This window comes from Acomys russatus, chromosome 6 (assembly GCF_903995435.1).
Source record: "Acomys russatus chromosome 6, mAcoRus1.1, whole genome shotgun sequence".
In the NCBI taxonomy this organism is placed as follows: Eukaryota; Metazoa; Chordata; class Mammalia; order Rodentia; family Muridae; genus Acomys; species Acomys russatus.
The window spans coordinates 14,049,620-14,070,744 of NC_067142.1; positions in this window are offsets into that span (position 1 = coordinate 14,049,620).

Sequence of the window (21,125 nt, forward strand, 5' to 3'; positions counted from 1 at the left end):
TATGTTGAGATATTTAATTCTCTTGAACTTTAATTTTGTGCAGAGTATTAAATATGGATATATTTACATTTTTATACACATAGACATACAGCCGGACCAACACCATTTGGTGAAGTTATCTTTCTTTAATTATATGATTTTGCCTTCTTTGTCAAAAAGCAAATGTCCAGAGGTGTGTGGGTTTATTTCTGGGTCTTTGATAGGATTTCATTGATCCACTTGTCTGTTTCCATGATAGTAGCATGTCATTTTTATTAATGTTACTCCATAGTACAACTTGAGATCAGGGATGATGATACCTCCAGAAGATCTTTTGTTGTACAGGATGTTCTTGGATGTTTGTGTTTTAGGTTTTCCAAATAAAGTTGAGATTTGCTTTTTCCAGATCTTAAATAACTGTGTTGGCATTTTGATTGAAATTTGTAGAGTGCTTTTGGTAAGATGGCTACTTTCACTATCTGAATCCTATTGATCCATGAACACAGGATTTCTTTCCATCTTTGATATTTTCTTCAACTTTCTTCTTTAGAGACTTGAAGCTTCTTTAAATACAGATCTTTTACTGCTTCATTAGAGTTACACCAATATACTTCATATTTTTTTTATAACTGTTGTGAAGGGTGATTTTTACCTAATTTCTTTTTCAGCTTGTTTGTCTTTTGTGTAAAGGACAGCTATCAAATTTTTTGGAATTGATTTTTGTATCCAGCCACCTTGCTAAAGGTGTTTATCATCTGTAAGAGTTCCTTGATAAAATTATTGAGGTCATTTATGTATACTATCATATCATCTGTGAATAGTGATATTTTGACTTCTTTCTTTCCACTTTGTATGCCTTTGGTCTCCTTTAGTTTTCGTGTGTGTGTGTGTGTGTGTGTGTGTGTGTGTGTGTGTGTGTGTGTGTGCGTGTTTGTGTGTGTGTTTGTGTTTTGAGAAAAGGTTTCTCTGTTTCACCTTGGCTGACCTGGACTCACTTTGTAGACCAGGCTGGCCTCAAACTCACATCGATCCTCCTGCCTCTGCCTCCAAGTGCTGAGATTAAAGTCATGAGCCACCATGCCCAGCTACTTTAGTTGTCTTATTGCTATAGCAAAGACTTCAAACACTATATTGAAGAGGTATAAAGAGAGTGGGCTGCCTTGTCATGTCCCTAATTTCAGTTGAATTGATTTAAGTTTCTCTCAGTTTAGTTTGATGTTGGCTATAGGCTTGCTGTATATTGCATTTAGATATGTTCCTTTTATCCCCAAACTCTCCAAGACTTTTTATCATGTATAGGTGTTGGATTTTCTCAAATACTTCATCATGTAGGGAGATGCTCCTCCAACACCAACACCAAAAAATAAAATAAAAAAACAATTAAAATTAAAAACCAAAAACCAAAAACAAAACAAAAAAACAATAACAAGAAACAGGTGCTAAAAGCCTCTAGTCATTAATATCTATCAACATCAATGGCCTCACCTCTCCAATAAAAAGACAAAGATTAACAGAATGATGCAAAAACAGGACCCTTCTTTCTGATATATAAAATAAACACACCTCATCAATAAAGACAGACTTTATCTTAGAGTTAAAGGGTTGGAAAAGGTATTTCAATCAAACAGACCCATTAGCAGCCACTCTAGTGTCTAATAAAATAGACTTTCAACCAAAACTAATCAAAAGCAATGGGGAAGGGTACTTCATATTCATCAAGGGAAAGATACACCAAGAAAACATCTCAATCATGGACATATATGCTCCAAGCACAGGAGCAACGACTTTCATCAAAGAAACATTACTAAGGCTTAAACCACACATCGAAGCCCACACATTAATAGTGAGAGACTTAAAAACCCCACTCTCACCAATAGAAAAATCATCGAGACAGAAACTAAATGAATAATAAAAACTAATAGATATCATGAATCAGATGGTTCTAACAGATATCTAAAGAACATTTTAACCAAGGACAAAAGAATATGCATTCTTCTCAGTACCTCACAGAACCTTCTCTAAAGTTAACCATATACTTGGCCACAAAGCAAATCTCAACAGATACATGAAGATCGAAATAAATCCTTGTATCTTATAAGACCACCATGGATTAAAACTGGAACTCAACAACAACGGGAACAACAGTAAGCCTTCAAATTGATTAAAACTGAACAACTCCCCACTCAAAGATCTCTGCATAATGCATAGAATAAAAAGGATATTAAAGTCTATATAGAATTTAATGGAAATGAAGGCAAAATGTACCAAAATTCATAGGACACAATGAAAGCGGTGCTAAGCGGAAACACCTTCCTAAAAAATTGGAGAGATTTTATGATAGCAACTTAACAGCATTTGACCATTTTCATGTGGACCATATAATAAACTGGAACATAATGCTATTCAGAAAGGACACCCACTGGGAAAACAATATATTATTAAAATTTTCGTATATTAAAATAAATTGAATTGAATAAAATTCAAGCTTAGCAGGAATCTATGTTGTATAATGAAAATTCTCTTTACTGAAATTTGAGATATAACCCAGGAGTATCAAAGACAATGAAACTTCCTGTATGAAACACTGACATTGAGAAATCAAGGCACAAGGTTTATTAACTGAGAAGAGAATTTTGAAATATGGAATCAAGGCCAATCATGAAGGGATGCAAAAATATATCTAGTCATGATAAAAGTAAACACAATTCTAAAGAAAATATGGATGAGAATGTCTCTCAATAGGAGAACTGATGATTCGCCTAACAAGTTCTGGGTTTAGTCATTAGCCTCTCACATAGAAAATTATAAGATACAAAGGAAGAAATAAAGCAAACATTAACAAAGTATGAACAATTAAAAAAATCTATAATCAAGAAAATTACCATTTCTGCAAGCTTTGTTTAAAAAATTTAAAAGTCAAAGGGAATGTACAATGAAATAATAGAAAAATAATTTGTAAAATTGATCCTTTTATTTTAAAAACCAAATTCACATTGTAGAAATAAGTTTTAAAATAATGTTGCATATTTAGACATCTGTTCATAAATATATGTATTCTTTATATCTAAAACATGTATATTATATTTTTTCTTTTTTTATATTAATTTATTCTTGTTACATCTCAATGTTTATCCCATCCCTTGTATCCTCCCATTCCTCCCCCCCCCCCCTTTTCCCATTATTCCCCTCCCCTATGACTGTTCCTGAGGGGGATTACCTCCCCCTATATTTTCTCATACGGTATCAAGTATCTTCTTGGCTACCTGCTGTCCTTCCTCTGAGTGCCACCAGGTCTTCCCCTCCAGGGGACATGGTCAAATGTGAGGTACCAGAGTATGTGAGAAAGTCATATCACACTCTCCACTCAACCATGGAGAATATTCAGACCATTGGCTAGATCTAAGAAAAGGTTTAAAGTTTACCTCCTGTATTGTCCTTGGCTGGTGCCTTAGTTTGAGTGGGACCCCTGGGCCCAAATCTGCCTATCATATTGTTCTATTTGTAGATTTCTAGAACCATCTATATCCTTTTATTTTGCTATTCTCCCATGTGTCTCTCATTTAGGGTCCCAATAGGATGCCTTTCCCTCAGTCCTAGTTTCCTGGTAAGTGAAGGCTTTTGGGGGACATGCCCCTTGGGCTACTATGCAGATATAAGTGAGTATATACCATTTGAGTCTTTCTGCTTCTAGGTTAACTCACTGATTATGATCATTTCTAGCTCAATCCATTTATCCAAAAATTTCGGGATTCCTTGTTTTTAATAGCTGAGTAGTATTCCATAGTGTATATGTACCACAGTTTCTTTATCCACTCTTCTATTGAGGGACACTTAGGCTGTTTCCATGTTCTGGCTATTATGAATAAGGCTGCTATGAACATGGTTGAGCAAATTTTCTTGTTGTGTACTGGAGCATCTTCAGGGTATATTCCAAGGAGTGGAATAGCTGGGTCTTGAGGAAGCCCTATTCCCATTTTTCTGAGATAGCACCAGATAGATTTCCAAAGTGGCTGTACTAGTTTGCATTCCCACCAGCAATGAAGGAGTGTTCCTCTCTCCCCACATCCTCGCCAGCATGTGGTGTCGCTTGAGTTTTTGATCTTAGCCATTCTGATGGGTGTAAGATGGAATCTCAGAGTTGTTTTGATTTGCATTTCCCTAATGACTAAGGAGGTTGAGCATTTCTTTAAGTGTTTCTCAGGCATTTGATACTCCTCTGTTGAGAATTCTCTGTTTAGTTCCAAGCCCCATTTCTCTATTGGGTTATTCGGTTTGGTGGTGTTTAATTTCTTGAGTTCTTTATATATTTTGGATATTAGACCTTTGTCAGATGTGGGGTTGGTGAAGATTTTTTCCCAGTCTGTAGGCTGTCACTTCGTTCTCTTGACAGTGTCTCCTGCCTTACAGAAGCTTCTCAGCCTCATGAGGTCCCATTTATTAATGGTTGACATTAAGGCCTGGGCCGTTGGTGTTCTGTTCAGGAAGTTGTCTCCTGTGCCAATATGTTCCAGGCTCTTTCCCACTTTTTCTTCTAAGTGGCTTAGTGTCTCTGGTTTTATGTTGAGGTCTTTAATCCACTTGGATTTGAGTTTTGTGCAAGGTGACAAATATGGGTCCAATTTCATTTTTTTACACATAGACCTCCAGTTAGACCAGCACCATTTGTTGAAGATGCTATCCTTTTTCCATTGAATGGATTTGGCTTCTTTGTCAAAAATCAAGTGACCGTATGTGTGTGGATTCATATCTGGGTCTTCGATTCGATTCCACTGATCAACCAGCCTGTTGCTGTGCCTGTACCATGCTGTTTTAATTACTATTGCTTTATAGTACAGTTTGAGATCAGGTATGGAGATTCCTCCGGAGCACCTTTTATTGTACAAGATTGTTTTAGCTATTCTGGGTTTTTTGTTTTTCCATATGAAGTTCATAATTGAACTTTCAATGTCTTTAAAAAATTGTGTAGGTATTTTGATAGGGATTGCCTTGAGTCTGTAGATTGCTTTTGGTAGGATGGCCATTTTTACTATGTTATTTCTCCCGATCATGAGCAAGGAAGATCATGCCATCTTCTCATGTCATCTTCAATCTCTTTCTTCAGAGTTTTGAAATTTTTTTCATACAAGTCCTTCACTTGCTTAGTTAGGGTAACTCCTAGATATTTTATATTGCTTGTGGCTAATGTGAAGTGTGTAGTTTTCAAAATTTCTTCCTCTGCAAGCTTGTCATTAGTGTATAGGAAGGCTACAGACTTTTTTGTGTTAATTTTGTATCCAGCCAATTTGCTGAAGGTGTTTATCAGCTTTAGGAGTTCTCTGGTGGAGTTTTGAGGGTCACTTATGTACACTATCATATCATCTGCAAAGAGGGATAATTTGACTTCCTCCTTTCCCATTTGGATACGCTTGATCTCCTTTTGTTGTCTTATTGCTCTGGCTAGAACTTCGAGTACTATATTGAAGAGATATGGAGAGAGTGGGCAGCCTTGCCTCGTTCTCGATTTTAGAGGAATTTTCTTGAGTATCTCACCGTTTACTTTGATTTTGGCTATTGGCTTGCTGTATATAGTCTTTATTATGTTGAGGAAAGTGCCTTGTATCCCTGATCTCTCTAAAACTTTAAACATGAATGGGTTTTGAATTTTATCAAATGCTTTCTCTGCATCCAAGGAGATGATCATGTGGTTTTTTATTTTCAGTTTGTTTATATGGTGGATTACATTGATGGATTTCCGTATATTAAACCATCCCTGCATGCCTGGAATGAAGCCTACTTGGTCATGAAGAATAATATATTTGATGTGTTCCTGTATTCGTTTTGCAAGTATTTTATTTAGTATTTTTGCATCTATGTTCATAAGAGAAATTTGTCTGAAATTCTCTTTCTTTGTTGAGTCTTTGTGAGGTTTAGATATCAGTGAGACTATGGCCTCATAGAATGAATTTGGTAATTTTCCATCCATTTCTATCGTTTGGAGTAGCTTGAAGAGTATCAGTATTAGCTTGCCCTTGAAGGTCTGGTAGAATTCTGCACTGAAACCATCTGGCCCTGGGCTTTTTTTGGTTGGGAGACCATCGATGATTGCTTCTATTTCTGTAGGGGAAATGGGACTATTTAGCTTGTTTATCTGTTCTTCATTCAACTTTGACAAGTGAAATTGATCAAGAAAATCGTCCATTTCCCTTAGGTTTTCAAATTTTGTGGCGTATATGCCTTCAAAGTAGGATCTTATGATTCTTTGAATTTCTTCAGTGTCTGTTGTTATGTTTCCCTTTTCATTTCTGATTTTGTTGATTTCAATACTGTCTCTCTGCCTTTTAGTTAGTTTGGCTAATCGTCTGTCTATCTTGTTGATTTTCTCAAAGAACCAGCTTTTGCTTTTGTTGATTCTTTGGACTGTTTTCTTAGTTTCTAATTTGTTAATTTCAGCCCTGAGTTTGATTATTTCCAGGCGTCTACTCTTCTTGGGTGTTTCTGCTTCTTTTTTTTCTAGGGCTTCCAGCTGTGTTGTTAAGATGCTTATGTGCGATGTTTCCAATTTATTTTTAAAGGCACTTAGTGCTATGAATTTTCCTCTTAGCACTACTTTCAATGTATCCCACAAATTTGGGTATGTTGTTTCTTCATTTTCATTGAATTTCAGAAACTCCTTGATGTCTTTCTTTATTTCTTCCCTGACCCAGGTGTCATTTAGCAGAGAGTTGTTTAGTTTCCACGTATGTGTAGGCTTTTTGTTATTTCTGTTGTTGTTGAATTGCAGCCTAAGAGCATGGTGATCTGATAGGATACAAGGTATTATTTCAATCCTCTTGTATCTATTGAGGCTTGCTTTGTGACCTACGATGTGATCAATTTTGGAGAAGGTTCCATGGGGTGCAGAGAAGAAGGTGTATTCTTTTTTGTTTGGGTGAAAGGTTCTATAGATATCTGTTAGATCCATTTGACCCATGGCATTGGTTAATGATGTTATTTCTAGGCTTAGTTTCTGTTTCAATGACTTATCCTTCAGTGAGAATGGGGTGTTGTAGTCTCCCACTATTATTGTGTGGGGATCGATGTGTGGTTTAAGCTTTTTTAGGAGATCTTTTACAAATGTGGGTGCCCTTGTATTGGGAGCATAGTTGTTCAGAATTGTGATGTCATCTTGCTTGACTTTACCTTTAATGAGTATGAAGTGTCCTTCCTCATCCCTTTTGATTAATTTTGGTTGAAAATCTATTTTGTTCGATACTAAAATGGCTACTCCTGCTTGCTTCTTGTGACCATTTGCTTGGAATATTTTTTTCCAACCTTTTACCCTGAGGTAATGCCTTTCATTATGGGTGAGATGTGTTTCTTGGATGCAGAAGAATGTTGGATCGTGTTTATGTACCCATTCAGTTAGTCTGTGTCTTTTTATTGGAGAATTAAGGCCATTGATGTTGAGAGATATTAATGACCAGTGACTGTTAAGAGTCTTAATTTTGATGTTGTTTCCAGTCGAGTGTTTGTGTAGTTGTGTTTTTGCCATGGGATAGTTATGTTTTTCCTGGGTAGTTTTGGTTGTAGCTTGACCCTTTGGGATAGAGTTTTCCTTCTAGTACCTTCTGTAAAGCTGGATTTGTGGATAGGTACTGTTTGAATTTGTTTTTGTCATGGAATATTTTGTTTTCTCCATCAATGGTTATTGATACTTTTTCTGGGTAAAGTAGTCTGGCCTGGCATCTGTGGTCTCTTAGGGTTTGCAGGATCTCTGTCCAGCCCTTCTGGCTTTTATGGTCTCTGCTGAGAAGTCAGGTGTAATTCTGACAGGTTTACCATTAAATGTTATTTGGCACTTTTCCCTTGTAGCTTTTAATATTTTTTCTTTGTTCTCGTTTTGAATATTATGTGGCGGGCAGTTTTTCTTTTCTGGTCAATTCTATTTGGTGTTCTGTAGGCCTCTTGTATGTTTATAGGCATTTCTTTCTTTAGATTGGGGAAATATTTGTCTATGATTTTGTTGAGAATAGTTTCTGGGCCCTGGAGTCTGATGTCTTCTCTTTCTTCAATGCCTATTATCCTCAAATTTCTTCTTTTCATGGTGTCCTTAATTTCTTGGATGTTTTGTGTCAGGAGTTTTCCAGATTTGGCATTTTCTTTAATGGTTGATTCAACATCTGTGATTGTATCTTCTAGACCTGAGATTCGTTCTTCCACCTCTTGGATTCTGTTAGAAAAGCTCACCTATGTGTTGCTCGCCTTCTTCTCTGAGGTCTCACATTCTCGTTTTTCTTCTGTCTGTGTGTTTATCATTGAATCCATTTTCATTTTCAGATCTTGAACTGATTTTTGGATTTCTTTCATCTGATTTTTTGTATATTCCTGAGTTTCTTCCATTGCCTTTTTATAGGTCTTCAGAGCTTGAGCCGTTTTATTTATTTCTTTCATCTGGTTGTTTGCATTTTCCTGCAATTTTTCCAATTCCACTCTATGTGCTTCTTTTATGTCTCTCACCTGTTTGTCTGCGTCTTCCTGTATTTTATTACGAATTTTATTTGTTTCCTCCATTATCATCCTCATTACTAAGGATTTGAAGTCATTTTCTTGTATTTCCATTGTATTTGAGTTCTCTGGGTTGTTTTCTTTGGGATAGCTGGAAACTGGAGACGCCATGTTGTTTTGGGGTTTTTTGCGTATGCTTTTTCATTGTCCTTTAGACATCTTGCCGTCTTTATTTTTGTTGGGTAGCTTCCAGAGTTGGATGGAGGGTGTCTGACGATAGATTCACTTATTTTCTCACGATTTCCCTAGGCTGGGAGCTCCAAGCTTCACTGGTATGGATGTTAGGAGGTTAGGCCTCTTGTTCTGGTCTCTCACAGCCAGTGATCTTCAGCCCCCCTGTGCTGTGGAACCTGCAATTGTTCTGGGTCTCTGAATGAGCGTTGGGTCAGGCCAAGGTATCCACAGCCTTCTGTGATCCCTGCCAAGTCCAGCCAGGAACACTGGGCCTGAACCACGGGCTGAACTCAGCTAGATTCTCAGGGCCTGAACCCTCTGCCGAGCTCAGCTAGGGATTCTGGGCCCAAAATGCGCACAGGGTCCAGCCAGAATTTTTGGGCTGAGACTACGCACCAAGCTCCGCTAGGGCCTTTTGGCCCAAAGTGCATGCTGTGGTCAGTTAGTGACTCAGGGCCCGAACTGATCACCAATCTCAGCCAGGAATTCTGGATTCAAACTGCACACTGTGTCCAACCAGAGTCTTAGAGCTGGTGGAACCGAGCGCTCTGTCCAGCCTGCGCTGCAGTAGGAGACCTGCAGCTGCTCTGAGTTAGCGCCAATGGTGGAACCAAGTGCTCTGCCCAGACTGTGTCACCGCAGGGGAGCTGCCGCTGAGCTGAGGTGCTGCCTAGTGTGGAACTGCACACTCAACTAAGCCTGAGCCACAGCAGGAGAGCTGTGGCCGAAGCTGAGTTAGTGCCTCGGGCAGAATTGCTTGCTGGGCTGGGCCAGTACCCGGGACTCTGGGGCCAAACTGTCCGCTGAGTCCAGTCTGGGTCTGAAGGCTCCACGCGACCCAAATCCTGCCCCGAGTCCCCTCTCCCGCAGCAACTGCCACCAGCCACCACACCAATCGCCTCCACCAGAAGGCTATGAGATGCAAACCTCAGCCACCATTGCTGGTGCTGCTGGTGCTGCTGCCTCTGCCGCTGCCGCTCCGATCAGAGAAAATCCACGCTCCTTCCGTGTGCAGGGGCACGCAGGTCCTCTGCACCCTGGTCCCCCCAAACCGTGGAGCACTCCCGCTGCCGTGATGTTCGGACCTCGGTGTTCCTGGCTCAGAAATCTGTGCAATTCCCTGAATTGTTCACTGGAGCCTCCAAACGCGGCCCACACTGCTCGCCGCCATCTTGAAAAAACCTGTATATTATATTAATATGTATGAACTGTTTACATTTATGGAGGTTATATATTTTATAAGTGCATGGGTATATACATTAACAAACACTAAATGAATGGTCTCATAGAACAACTTTGTCCAAACATTAGTTACTGATAATGTCATAGTTAGTGATTGATTTTTATGTCCTTACTTTTAGTGGTTTTTACCTTAGATTTTTTTATAAGACTTTATTGCTACAGCAGTGGGTATGCAGGTGCATCTTCTTCCCATCTGCATATAATTCCGGGGTCCTCTGTAAAACCTTAATATGGACCCATGTTTTTAAAAATCACTTCAGTTATTCCAGCTTCACACCTAGAAACCAACACATCATCAATGGTCACACCCCTCCTTCCAAGACACAGACTAACAATTTGGATTGGAAAACAGGATCCATCCACGTGCTGCAACCAAGAATTATTCCTTACCATCATGTATAGATATTACTTAAGGTTAAAAGGTTGAAAATAGTAAAATCAAGAGGGCCCAAAAGTAAAATGACCCATTTTTTTACTGTCTGGAAAAAATAGACTTCAAGTAAGAAAAAAATCAAAAGACATGGGGAAGAACACGACATATGCATCATAGGAAAAACTGATTAATATGTCATTTCAATTCTTAACAGCTATGCCCAAAACACAAGGAAGCAAATACAAGCATTGCTAAGCTATCTGTTATTTTATAGGTCACATGTAGTCTTCCAGATATATTAGGTCAGTTATTTAAAAGCTTTATACTACCCAAAGGAATACATTTTGGGAACACAAGAGAATTTGCCAACAAGTACTCTCTCACATCCAGTTTCTCATTAATGAAAGAAAACTGTACATGAAGAGAGACTCTCGTAGTTTCTGGTTATGTCCCTGAGCTGTGCTCAAAGAAAGCCAAACAATGCATACATGTGAGTCAGGAGTGGGAGGAAAAGGTATGGAGTATAGGCCTTGGCAATGCACTTTGTAAAGTCACACTGCTTTGGGCCCCACAGATGATTTCATGATATAGTGGCATACTGATAAAGACTCAAAGCCTCAAGACAAAAAAGCTGAAGTAAATCTGAGGCTGTGCATTTGTTCTATCCATAGTAAAAATATTGTATTATTGTTGGCAGTTCTTTAAATCCACTCTGAAAAAAATTTTATTGCCATTTTCTACTGCTGTCTACTTTTTATTTTTCATATATTTCTTATCTTAATATATCTTTTATAAAACTTGATCAACATGCACTTTTCTTCTACTAATATTGTATTATATCTCAGCATGAAAGGAAATACGACTTAGATAATACATAAAGTTTGGAGACATGGGTATGTAGTAAAATGCTTGCATTACCTTGTGATGGCCTGAATTTTCTTTTATTTAAAAGTTTTATATGGTGTGTGGAGGGGTGAGGGGGTGTGTGATATGATGTGAGTGCTGGTGCATGTGTAGAGATTAGAAACAAATGTTGAAAATCAATATTCGTTTTCTTCCCTGGGTTGTAGGTATAAAACTTAGGCATTCTGGATTGCACAACAAGCATTGGTACCTGCTGAGTCATTTTGCTAACCCTCACTTATATTTTATGTATTTATTTTTGAGACAGGGTCTTGTCAATATCTTTATTTACAGGCTGGTTTCAAAATGAAACTGCTTTTATCTCAGACTTCAAATTCCTATAAGTAGAGGCATATATTATTTTATTGTGCATTTGTATTTAAAATTTAAGAATAAAGAGAGAAAGGGTCAAATATTATTGTACTAACTATTAGTCTTTGCCTGATACAGTTACTAAGACAAATAATTTATAAGTAGAACCTCATAAAACTGAAAATCTACATTTCAAGGGACACCATCAATCAAAGTTATAAGCTTTCTGGGAATCTTTGGGAAAAGATTTTTGCTAATTCTGCATCTTATTAAGGGCTAATATTTCTCCCCCCACTCTTCACACACACACACACACACACACACACACACACACACACACACACACGTGTGTGCAAAAACCTTAAATGTAAAAAAACGAAAACTGCACATCAGGAAGACAAATAACCCATTTGAGATATAAGGGATAAAGAATTCTCAAAATACAATTCTCAAAAGTTAAAATGCAAATTGCTGAGAAACACTTAAAGAACAGGTCAACAATTTTTCACAAAAATGCAAATTAAAACTATTTTTAGATTTCATATTTTTCTTTTTATTACAACTTAGAAAAAGAGACAGCTCATGGTAGAAAAAAATTGATCCATATTTGGGTACAGTGCAAACATGTACAACCACTATACAAAGGCTGGTGCCTTAGTTTGAGCGGGACCCCTGGGCCCAAATCTGCCATTCCGCTTTGGTTCCCTGATCCGTCCAGCAGTCTGACCTTCCCTTTCTCCCTGCTGGTTGCAGCCTCCACTGAAACAAGGCGCTGGTTCACTCTCTGTCACCCACCATTGTTGCTCACAGTCCCTTGCAGCCCCTGTTGCTTGCTACTTTCCGTTGCTGATCTCGCCAATCCCCTTTGCCAATCACCACTACGGATATTTTATTCCCCAAGGTCTTCCTCAGCAAACTCTGCTGGTGTTGTTGGTGCCACAGCCACTACTGCTATCACTGTCGCTCTGCTGTTGCTGTGGCTGCAGCTACCGCTGCTGGCACCAAGGATTCTCTGTTCCTCATGGGGTCTGTGCTTTTCCCCCCATGTTTAGGGATACACAACATTGTCCCTAGTTTGTTCCTGGTGCACTATGGTTTCTCCCACTGTAGTGGGATGGGGAGCTTGGTGTTCCTGCTTAAGAAATAATTACAATTTTCTGCATTGATTTCTCTTGAATCTATACAAGGCCCACACCTCTCACCGCCGTCTTGGAATGTCCCGCTACTTCAGTATTTTAGTTCATATCTACAGCAAGACGAATCTTCTCTACTAATCCTTGAGTGAGACGCTGATCTATGACTGTAGGACATTGTTGTGGTAAGTCATTTTTGCTGTATTCATTTAAAAATGGAAGGACAGCAAGTAGCCAAGAAGAGACTTGATACCCTATGAGAATATATAGGGGGACGTAATCCCCCTCAGGAACAGTCATAGGGGAGGGGAATAATGGGAAAATGGGGGGGGGGAATGGGAGGATACAAGGGATGGGATAAACATTGAGATGTAACAAGAATAAATTAATTAAAAAAATAAAAATAAAAATAAATAAAATAAAATAAAATAAAATAAAATAAAAATGGTAGTAACTGATTTTTCATCAGTTCCTGACCTCTGGAGTCTCAGGCTCTTGGGCACCTAAGTATTGCCAGGTACAAGTTTCATTTTGTGAAATACACCTTAACTCTAATCATATATTGGTTGGTGAATCTCATAAGCTTTGTGTCACTAGTGCAACAACATATCTTGAGCACAGATCACAAGTGTAGAACAAAGGATTTATACCTGGCTTGATGTTTACCTTCTCTGGTAGTGTGCAGAGTACCTTCCAGTAGGAAGAAGTAATGAAAAGCCTCCAGATAGGAACCACATCACTTTTTCATTTTTCCATGAGCTGTGTCTTCAGCAATAAGACTTGACTATTTTTTTGTGCAAAGCAAATTGTAGCCTGGGATATTTGGGGGCTTCCATACGCCCTCTTTTGCCAATAGCTCTATTAGATGTAACTCACTCCCTGCACTCAAAAGATTAATAGCTTAATTTGATGACAAAAGATATCATGTTGAGACTCCTTACATTTCTGATATGCCAATTTTGTGTAGATCAATTTCATATATATATTTCATACTCCCTCATTCACCCACCTCAAGCATCCACATCCTCATTTAATCCACCACACTATCCAATCTATAACTAAATTTTATTTTCTTTCCTAGGGATACAAGCACCTCCATGTTATTCAATAACACAATACCTGACCTCTGTATTTATATAGATTTTACCTTGCTTTTAAAAGACTTAAGAGCTAACATCATCGTATACATGAATGCTTACAACTTTTGTCTCTTTTGATCTGGGTGTCCTCATTCAGTATGTTTTATTTATTTATTTTTATTTTTTTGGTTTTTGTTTGTTTGTTCATTTGTGGCTTTATTCATTTACCTCTAAATTTCATAATTTCAATTTTTTCATTTTCCTTAATCAACTGGGAAATAGATCATAATATTAACAGTTGGCATTTATTGAAATATTACTATATGTCTGGCTTCCCCAAGGAATTCACACAAATTAATGTATTTAGACTTCACAATACCTCTCTGAGAGAAACAGTATTTACTGTACTTTGCAAGTTCAGATTTTGAGGAAGCCAAATTTTGCACAGCTGGCAATGAGCATAAAGTTGACTTATGCTACTCACTTGTGGCAGAGCTTCTGCCACATGAGACTCCTTTATGAATACTGATTGACATGAATGTCAGGCCAGATGAGGAGCACTTGTTCTCTTGATATTTCTGATTTGTAGAAGTTCAAGGCAAATATTTCACAAAAAATAATTTTCATAATTTAATTTGTAATCTCCCTTTTCCTCTCTAATCTGATCTCTATGAAGATGGCATCTCATAGATTTGGAAAATCAGGTTAAATATGTAATGGTGCTAATACTCAAAGAGGAAAATTTTTAAGTTTAAATATATAGAGAGGTGGATATGGCAGTTTATTTATTTGACGCCTGGTGCTGCTAATGGCCTGGTACTCCTTTTCAGAATATACCTCCACAAATTTCAATGTCCTGTGCTTTGTCCTTGAAAAACTCCACAATCTATAAAGCTGTTCTGTGTATATTTTGCATGAAAATGTCAACAAATATTCATTCAGTCCAGACTTGATATTTAATGCAGATTACAGAACACTTCTACTCACTCCTCATGCAGTGTACAATGAGTTTAACTCAGATTACTTAAAGGATCCCAGGAAATGAATGTGCAGCTACATCACTGAAGGAAAAGCCTCTGTCTGAGCAGCTGTCACCCATGTATGCAGTTTTAAGGAGAGCCACATCTCCTTCAACTCTTCCAATTAGCAACTATTATCAGATTATGAGTCCTAGGAAGGAGGGAGAACTTGAAGAACATCTGTGCTGGCAACTGTTAGCTGTGTAAATTTGTGGGTAGTGGGAAGGCCTCTTGGTACTCTCACCCCTCCAGGAAGGAAAGATAATGGATCCCATCTTGTACAAGATTGGAAAAAAATCACAGCTGCTAAGAGCTCAAGAGGACAACTGCTCTGTCATGACCAGAGTATAGCATTCTCAAAAGATGGGTCACTAAGGAATATGCAGATGTCAGTTAAGGTTTTACTACTCATAAGAAGGCACAGAACTCACCCTGAAGCCTGGTCTACTGGCTTGCTTCAGCAGTTTGATGCAGAAAATAAAGGATGTCTCATTCCAGAAATGCTCTCTTGTGCCTCTGAGAAGAATACCTGCAGCCTCTTATATAAGTTTCTTCCCATTGGTATGTGTTGTATAAGACTTTTTCCATGAAGGCATAACATAATGTCTCATCACATAAGCAGAAAAAAATAACAACAGTCAAGTAAAGATATCAGCAAAATCTTGGGGCTACTTAAAGGAGCATAGATGACTTAGAAATCTTCCATCACTGAAAGTTGGTCTCTGCAGAGTTATGACTCATGAACCCTGGATCCCTGAAGTTCTGTGGATGATTTAAAGTGATCTAAGTGATCTAGGCTGGTCAAAATATGCCCTCCTTACTGCTTACATAACATTAGAGAAAGGGGCGGGTTTGCATGGCTGATAAATTTCAGGGCTTCTTAATACATTTGAGTGGTTCTTGCTTAGTGGTAACAAGCCTGCTTTTATAACTTACTAGTGTATTAATTTTTGTTTATTTATTTACTATGAGTGTTTTATATGTTTGTATGTATGCATGTATGTAAGTATGTATCTATGTATGTATTCATGTATGCATGTATGCATGTATCCCTTGTGATTGTCTAGTGTTCCGGGAAGTCAAAAAACAGTGTCAGATGCCTTGAAACTGGAACTACAGACAATTTTGAACCACAATGTGGGTGCTGGTAAACAGACCTAGGTCCTCTGAAAGGGGAGTCAGTACTTTTAAGTAATGAGCTATCTCTTTAGCTCAACTCCCTGATTATTAATGAGATTTTCTCAGGGTGAAATGTTTCAATTTGGAGGAAAAGGTAAACCATGTTTTGAGATGCTGGGGGAAGGAGACATTGAAAATAAATCTTAAACCTTACACCATTGTCATGATATCTAGGATACCCCTCCCTAGTCTATTTACACACCTTATAGTACTGTAATGAGTGCTTAATAGATGTATCCACATAAAGAATCATGAATTCTATTTATTCACTACAATTCTTTCCAAGTCTCATATTTTTTATACACCTGGCTCAAAATCTATCTGAGGTAAAATGTTAATTGTATCTTATGAGGAAATTTTGCTTCTCTGAACTAAATGGTACTTGTTTCAACCTTTGCCATAATAACCATTAATTTTTCTGTATTTGGCAGGGAGCCTTCTTAATTTCTGGTACATTTAAGGCACTAAAAATTATTTGACAGGCCAAGTAAATCTGCCATCCATCACTCCCCTGTGTGCTTCATGCACTCCAGTGCTTGTAATGATTTTAAGTTGCTCACATTGTTTAAGAAAAATGTAATTCAATTATTTCTTATAACTCTGCTGTTAACTTTGCCCAATAAAGAAAATGCCCAGATATACTTCATGTCCAATGCTAATTTTGCTGATGTAACTAAAATAGCATGATATCTGAGTTCAGAAGAAAATACACCACCAAGGTTTTCCTGCAATGGGGAGCCAATTAGGGAGCTAAACACTTGTCCTCCTGTTTGAAATCCACTAGGCTCTGGGAGCTACACAAATTCAACTCCACTTTTGCTCTTAATCATTTTATATTTACTTATGAATATTCTAGCTCTCTGCATTTCCCAATAAATAAAATAAAATAAAATTTATGTCCTTGTAGTTCTTTCCTAACTTCTCAAGCTCCCTTTTCCAAGCAGAGTTGGCAGATGGCTTAATGTTTTAAAGAATATCTCAATCAAAAATGAATCACCATAAATGAGCAAACAAGAAAATTGAACAAACTGGAAAATGATAAGAATCCACAATGTCTTCCCTCACATTATTGACCTTCATTTCTCTATTTCCTCTGGTAAAATAGTTCCTTTTCACAAAACATTTCTAAATTTTATTTCAGATGATGCTGAAAGACACATTCTTCATTTGTAAAGTAGATTCCTGGACAGCTTGTTTCAATGCCTCTGGACTCTCACGCAAAGCTTACCTCCTTTACCTTTCATACATTTGTTATATTTCTCTCTCTTCTCCTTTTTTCTGTCTTGGAACTTTTCCTGTTTCTTCTGTCTGCTTCCCACAAACCATGGTGAACTCTAGTTCCCCTCTCTCACTTTTCTACCAACCACTTTCTTCCTGCCAATTATGCATAATAATAATATTATATATATAATATTATTATTATTACTATCCATGTGGATAATATTGGTCCAATGTGAATATATGAGCAATGTATTATTTCTAGCTGCAGCTCATCACCCTTGAGAATAACACATATTGTAAATAGTGAGCATGGGGTGTGAGTGTGATAGAGGATACTTTGCTGAATTTATGGGCCTAAATGAAACACATCCTAGAAAGATCACATATGTAACTCTTTTAATTGATAGGGTTTAATGTGTATGATGAAAAAGTAAGAATGTTTTCATTTTTCAAATAATTTCAGCAGCTGTGCTTAGCTAATCTGCATCTCTTCTAGACAGTTTTAATTTATTGTGATATTATCTGATTGGATTTCAGCTGATATTTATTAATTTATATTTCCTAGATATAATCCTTTGCACTAAACATTTCATTTTATTATTAATTGTGGTTTCCTTCACTGTAAAGGAAAATGAATAAAATAGCATGGTTGAGACTTCTCTATTCTTAAACTTTTCAAGTAAACATGTCGTACAAAAGCAACACTAGCTGCTGTTAGCAGCCACCACTGAAAGTCATAACCTCAAATAAGTTGATATGCCAGGCATGAGGGCTCACACATGTAGAACCTTCCAGCACTTCGATGGCAGGATTGTAAGGATCATTGAAGCCACAATGTTAAGAGTAGCGACTTAAAAAAAAAGATTAACAATTTAAGCATTCATTGTTCAAAAATAAAAACATCAGCAAAAAACAAACAAATGGAGCAAATTCCCAAAAATTGCAGATATTATAACATGAAACTTTTTATTCTGTCTTTGTCACTAAAAGGTTCATTTTCTTCTTTGTCTGCTTGGCCTATACGCTTTAATGGTGAATTCTACATATTAAAACGATAAGAATAAAATAATAGTATGGGTCAAATTTGAGCTAATATCTCCTAGACTGCATCCACAGCCAGTAGAGGTAGATAGATGGATATTCGTGCTCCGCATGATTTCTACTTCTTATTTAATTTACTTTTCCAGCTCATAAAATATCCCCTCCCACAACACACACACACACACACTTATTTTTGCATTGTCTTCTTTCCTACAATGACACAATAGAAAAACCACGTAGAGACATATACAAATATTTTCCCTCTTGGTTACTGTAAGTTCTGTTAAGTTCAAAGTATATTTTTGGCATGACAAAGGTCAACACATCCCTTCACACATAGATCCATTCTCATCATGAGGAAACAATTGGCAGTATTATGAGGCTGAATGTCTCACAACTTCCAATCTGCACTGTGGAAGTAAAGGGACTGATATGTTCATTCCAGGTCATATCAAAGGCCTGTTTTCAAGAATGTCCAGTAACATGAATTCCAGTAGATGCTTACAAGAATATGAACCATGTACATACAGAAAAAGATGGATGTCTTAGCTAAAGTAGAGAGAAAAAAATCCCTACAACTGTTTTTTTGTTTTTTAGGGATATGTATGCATTTGTTTGTGTCATGTGAATTGGAGACCTAGTGTACAGTCTTGGTGACACAAATTTTCCTCTCTCTCTCCCCTTTTAATGAGACAAAATATCTTCCTCTCCCAGAGTTCATCAAATTTGCTAGCTAGGCAGATATCCTCCTTCTTGTTCAGAGATTACTGTTCAGAGATTAAAACCATTTGCCATTTCCCCCGGTTCTTCCAGTGATTGTTAGGGCTGAAAGGCAGCCACTCATTTGTGTGCAGCAAGTATTTTACTGTGTAAGCCTGGAATTTTTTTTCATTCTATTCAGATCCTTAACTATTTGGACGATTCTCACTCCATTAATAATTATGGCTATCTTAAGTCATTATGTAGATTTAAATATTGATCTCTCCCAGAAACCTCTAACAGATGACCCTAGAAAAATATTTTAGCAGAAACTAAACTATCCCTTTGCTTCCCAAGTTGGTTCATACATTGAGGCAGAGGCAGTCGGATCTCTGTGAGTTCGAGGCCAGTCTGGTCTACAAAGTGAGTCCAGGATGGCCAAGGCTACACAGAGAAACCCTGTCTCGAAAAAAAAAAAAAAAACACAATTAATTATTTGACATATACTTATTATTTGTTACAGCAATTACTGTAACTTTATTTTACAATAAACATTTATCTTGTGTTGATAATTTATAGACATGAAGATACTTGGATCCTGTGAAATTTAAAACATCTTACAAGCCACAGATAAGATTTCTCATGGTTTTCTCTTTTTTTATTAAATTTAAACAAGTAAATAACTGATTCAGTGTGATTCATAAACCTGCAACCCTGCTATATTACAGAGAAGTGTGTAAATAAAGAGGCATGAACAGGTCCTGACATCTGGAAACAAATAAACAGCCATCCTAATAAGGATGAAAGCACCTAAATAAACCGTCTGACTGAACTCTTTCTCCTGATGAAGAAAGAAAAGAAGTGTGTAGAGAAAATAAGAGACACGTTCAATCCAGGGAACTGAAAAGGCCAAGAGAGGTATGTGGCAGCTGTTGAATCTGATTAAAATAGATGCTGGCATACAGACTGGAGTCAGACAGTTTCTCTTTTTATCATTATAAATAGATGTAAGAATTAAATAAGAATTTCCTTAGTTAGGCAATAGATTGACAACTGACAGCTTGTCATTCTACAGTTACTGATAAGAGCAGAGGAAACATAGATTCTTTGGTTATATTCTGGGAAAACTAGATACATTTTTCATAATATCTAGGCAGGAGTGCTTCTCTAAGCTTCATCAGTTCCCCCTGAGAGCTGTAATCAAGGGCAATGTAAAGAGAAAACCAGGAGTGTTTGAGGAGGTTCACTGGGCCTACTTGCCTCATCAGATTTGAACTTTTTTTGACTTTTATGAAATATGAAGTTTTGAGAAGCAGCTGTACACAAATTATTTACTTATCCAAATATATGCCCATCAAGAGCCTAATCTGAAAGCTAGCAGTCCAACCCTGGCATCAGACAAGAATTGCTTCTTCTTTTCAGGATCAATTAGTCTCAGGAAAAAAATCCTCCTTTATACTGGGTAGTTATAGTATGTGCTACCTGCCATTATTCAAACATTATATTTTACTAATGAGATTAATCATCACAGCACAAAAAAAAAAAAAAAAAAAAAAAAAAAAAAGTCCGTGCAGTAGAAGCTATAAGGCCTGAGAGAAAGCAATCAGAGAATACTGCGTTCTTTGTCTTCTTGCAGCTGTCTCATAGAGTATTGATGGTAGATACTCAGTCTCAGGTGTTCTCTTTACTGTCAGAGTAAATGAAACATCTTATTATTCGTTGTTGACATTATACTTACAGGGTGGTACATTATGTATAATATATAGGGTTCCCGACTGTGGGACAAGTCGAACATGGTACCATGGAAGAGGGAGTGGGGATTGAAAATGAGGGGACAGAGAGGTGAGAAAAATTGAGTCAAGTCTGGAAATTACTAGTCAAGACTCTCTTTATTGCAAGCAAGTAGGCTTATATAGCATGATTACCACAAGCTCTATTGCAATCTCACCTCCCCTAGCCTTCAGGCAAGAATACAATCCTCTGAATAGTTCCCTTTAAGAACTTCCTTAATCCTCTGGGGAGGTCCCTTTAAGAACTTCCCTATTTCTCTGGGTAGTTCCTTGTAAGAACTTCCCCATTTCTTTCAACGGTAAATAATCTAAACACAGCCTAATCACAAAACCTCATTCAGCAAAGGTCAACAACTCAAAGGTCACAGCATGCAACCTAAGCATGGGATTTGTAACATGGCTCCCCACATATAGTTAATGTTCATCATCTACTATTGTTCCATCACTAGATGCATTAA